The sequence below is a fragment of the Brassica napus genome, chromosome C9 (assembly GCF_020379485.1).
Source record: "Brassica napus cultivar Da-Ae chromosome C9, Da-Ae, whole genome shotgun sequence".
Lineage (NCBI taxonomy): Eukaryota > Viridiplantae > Streptophyta > Magnoliopsida > Brassicales > Brassicaceae > Brassica > Brassica napus.
In genome coordinates this window covers 9,296,843-9,301,388 of record NC_063452.1, presented here as the reverse complement: position 1 = coordinate 9,301,388, position 4,546 = coordinate 9,296,843, and the positions used below count along the sequence as shown (strand labels likewise).

General features: G+C 39.2%; 1 non-coding gene across 1 annotated transcript; it reads left to right on the top strand.

Annotated features, from left to right (window-relative positions):
• Positions 1-296: 296 nt before the first annotated feature.
• LOC125593528 lies at positions 297-403 on the top strand. The gene has a single exon (XR_007329432.1). It is a non-coding gene; the product is annotated as a small nucleolar RNA R71 (small nucleolar RNA).
• The last annotated feature ends 4,143 nt before the right edge of the window (positions 404-4,546 follow it).

Genomic DNA, 4,546 nt, shown 5'->3' with positions numbered 1-4,546 from the left:
CCTGCTTGGAGTTACCAACAAACTTCAGCTGCTCTTGGGTGGCTTTTTCAGCAATGAGTAGGTCGATCTTATCTTCCAAAGCTTTGATCTCTTTCCTCGTCTGCTTATCATCACCCCTACTGCCCCTGTCGTGATCTGCACTGTAGACTGCATCACTCTTCACCATGTTGTCAGCCAGCTCTTCCGCATCATCTTCAGTTCTTCCCAAGAAGAACCCATTGCTAGCTGTATCCAATCTGGCTCTGTACTTAGGAAGGACACCTCTGTAGAAGGTACTGAGCAAGCTCTCCTTAGAGAAACCATGATGTGGGCATTTGGTTTGATAGCCTTTGAATCTCTCCCAGGCTTCACTGAATCCTTCCAAGTTCTTCTGTTGGAAACTGGAGATCTCATTTCTCAGCTTAGCAGTTCTTGAGGATGAGAAGAATTTATCCAAGAATGCTCTCTTGCACTCATCCCAAGTAGTGATAGAGTCGCTGGGTAGAGACTTCTCCCACTGAGGTGCCTTATCCCCCAAAGAGAAAGGGAATAACTTCAGCTTTAAGACATCCTCTGACACACCATTGGTTTTTGACAACTCACAGTAGCTGTCGAACCTGTCCAAGTGATCGAATGGGTCCTCTAAAGCCAAGCCATGATATTTGTTGTTCTCGATCACGTTGAGGAGTCCTGACTTGACCTCAAAGTTGTTGGCTGCCACAGCCGGTGCTCGGATTCCCAGTCTATGACCATGAATGTTGGGCCGGTCATAAGTACCAATGGGTCGAGCTGCCCGCGGTTGGTGTTCTGCCCCTTGCGGTGGATCTGCCATATCAATATCCAAGTGGGCTTGGTGTTCTTCTTCTCTTCTAGCTCTAGCACACTCCCTCTCAAAAGCTCTGATGTCTGCTACTATTCGAACTAGGTTTGATGGACCTCTGCTCCTCAAGTTCATACACCTGAAAGTGAAAGGTAGGTGAAAAAGAAGAATCAGTAACAAAACAAAATTAAAATGACTTAGTCTCAAGCAAGTTACTAAATCTCAATGTTTAAATCTACTCAGAATTTGGCAACGGCGCCAATTTGTTGTTAGGAGTTTTCAAGGCTCCTAAGACAAATGTTGTAGTATAGTGATTGTCGAACCAGTTCTGAGGGATATCAAAGCAATGAGAATGCAAGTACTCACTTAATCTAAGTGCAACCAATGATTTAGATGAGTTTGAAGCTATGACTAAAACTAAAAAGCAATAACAAAATGATATTTTCTTGACTAAGGGAAAAGAGAACTCATGGGCATAGGGATTAGACCTTGGGTGATCAAGTTTCGAACTAAGGATGACAAATGATCAATCAAACTATCGACCTTAAGCCTAGACACAATTCTAAGCAAGCTCTATGTCTAGATGAATGCTCATTTGCTAACATATCTCAAACATCAAATGTCTTTGGTTGAATAATATGAAAACAATCATTACTAACAAGTCTATTAGCTATTTTAGCACCTTTAACAACAAATGTCTTTGGCAAAGTATACTAAAAGCCTAGAAGAGTTGTCTCAGACATTTCATCAAACACCTTTTGGGTGGAAAATGCCTATTGATCAACTTTTGAGTGGCCAACTCAGAAGATGCATTATGAATACTCTACTAGCAAGGAAAAAGAATGATCTACACTAAAACATCCTAGAACTAACCTAATCACCCTTAATCTCCCTAACCCATGAATTCAAAAGGTGATTACTCACTAATCTCCATGATTCCTCTTAACCCCATATTGGATTTCAGATTAATCATGTAGAGAAATAGATAAGAAATCAACAAGAACACAAGAACATAACAATCAAAATCCAAGAGATAAACTTCTCAAGAGAGTTTTTGTGTATTTCTCAATAGATCAAAAGATAATCTGCCTGCCGGCCACAAAAGATGTTTTAAAACATAGGTTTTAGAAATGTAAAACGTGCATACTGAAATGACCAAAGGGCCCTTAAGTAAAATAGAAATCGACCCAACAATAGACGCGGAGTGACCTCGGCGTGTCGCTCCGGCCTTCGGGAGCGACCTCAGTGGGTCGCTCCGTGCTTCGCTTCGTGTCGTCTCGCCATAGAGACGCGAGCGACCTCGGGGTGTCGCTTTGGGAGGTCGCTCCAAGAGGGGTGTGAGATGCGAGCGACCTCGGTGCGTCACTCTGGGCAAGTCGCTCTGGGCTTCCAACGGGATGAATATGGCGAGCGACTTCACGGGGTCGCTCCAGCTAGGTCGCTCTGAGAGGTGCTTTGGAGCGACCTTATGACGTCGCTGCGGAACCTCGCTCCCATCCTCTGCTCGTCCAATGATCACCTATTTCACCTCCTTTGAGCTCCAAATGCATCCAAATGTCCCCAAGAACTCCATGTGGCACTCCAACACCTGATAAAGACTCATGTATGCAAAATGTAACCTAAACATGGCTAAATCCTAGTCTATATGATCAAAATGCACATGGACGAATGGATAAGATAATGGAAATATGCAAGATATCATGTTTTGACCTATTTATACTATTTTTACAGCGGTTGCTTAGGCGAAGCTTTTATTATTCTTCTAGAGTTTTTTTAGATAGAAGATCATAAGACTCTTTCGTAGATTTGATTGCAACTCCAGTATTTCTAGCTCTACTTTTTGATGGAATTCATTCCGTTTATTTCTGTGTTTTGTTTTAATATGTTTGAATAGTTTACTTGTTAGAATTAGGATTTTCTAGGGTTTTGATGAACTTGTAAAATATTGAACTGTTAGGGTTATTGTATTGAATCCTTCACATGATTATTCATATTCCTTATATTCTAGAGTAGCTAACTTGAAACCTGATTATAGGATAATCAACAACCGCGAGAGTGGGTACGACTTCTGAATCTAATCATGTTGAGCTAGGTTGATAAACATAGTGAGAGTTGGTTTAGTAAACTTGGTGAACATATTGAATTGAATCTTAATGATTGTCTTGGATAATTAGACCCACAACGAGGGTTGGCGTCTGCTAAGTTTAGGCATCTGATAGTAATTTCATACGAGAGCTGGATTACTTACTTGTTGAATTTGATTTCTAGGACGGTTTTTATTTAAACCCTCAACATCTATAAATTTGAGTTCTGATAACATGTTTGAATTCCGTAAGTCTTGTGTCTTCCCTATTCATCTTACAACACAATTTTATTGTTTATTTACTATTTTCATATATTTTTCCTAGCTTAATCTTAAATCGTAAGTCTATTGTGTGATCCACACTCTCTGTAGATTCGATCCCTAAGTATTGTAATCGATCTCTTATTTGAAGAGTTGCTCTGAGATGAGCATTATCTGCGCACAAAAAGAAATTGAAATTGGTTAACTGTTATAGAATTGGCATAGCAAAATAAAATATTGCAACTAAAATAATAGTTCATCACATTATTAAAACTAGGTTATTCTTTGGTGTTCATGCACAAATTTAAATATTAACAAAGTAAATATGTCATAATAATTAATTAATATTTCTTTAAATTTTAAATTGTTTTCTAATTTATATGTATGATTTGTTATAAATAATATGATATTATTTTCATCATACATGCGATTTTAGATATATAACATTTAGTCGGTTTAGCTTCTTTTTTTTGTCATCAACATGCACAAACTCGATTAAGACTATGCTAACCAAATAGAGAACTTTGTATGTATATGAACAAATAGGCCAATTGACTTCGAGCACATCGTGCAAAATTGTCCACCTTTGTGTTTTGAGTCTAGGATACGTGCTTGATCAAAAATGTTATGAAATTTTTCCCAATCTATGGTATCTCTTCAAAGTATGTTGCAAAAACATGTCACTTTTCTGGTTCCAAACAAGTAAGGCAATCAGTACGCAGAAAATATTATCAAAATCCGATCTATGCCTATCTGTAAGATACCATTGATAAGAAAAATTGGGTAAAGACATGAAAGCATATCTTTCTCCTTATTTCTTCACAGAGACAGGTCCTCTGTGATCTGCCTTCGGTAACTCTTCCACAATCGGAAATCTGCCCTGTGGAGGAAGATGAAATCCCCCCGAGGAAGAAGATGAAATCGCCCCTCATCACCGTTGAGAGGCGCCAAATGATACGCGAAAAGCACTTCATTTATGCCAAAGAAGAGACGCTCCAGATCACCTAGGTTCTGAATGGCTATGAGAATTCTCCAGACGTGAGGGTTAAGCTAAGAAGGTGAAATCTTGAAGAAATCACAGAGATCAATAATCTGAGCGTGGATCTCTCCCCTGAAGCCATATTTGAAAAAGGCCTCATATATGGCTATCTCTCCGGGTCCACTGATATACCATGAATTTTACAAGTTTTTAGCCATGGTATATAAGTGCTTAGAGTATATTTATTATGTTTTGGAGTCTTTTTAGAGTCTTTACAGGTTCAGATATGTTTTCGAGCAGTGTGGTGATTTTGGTGCATTTTGGAGATAAAGATATAAGAAACTCGTAGCTGCCCATCGAACCAGCCGAGAGTCGACATCAGAGTCAAACGTCGATTGACAATCATCACTTTTCGTCGATTGAC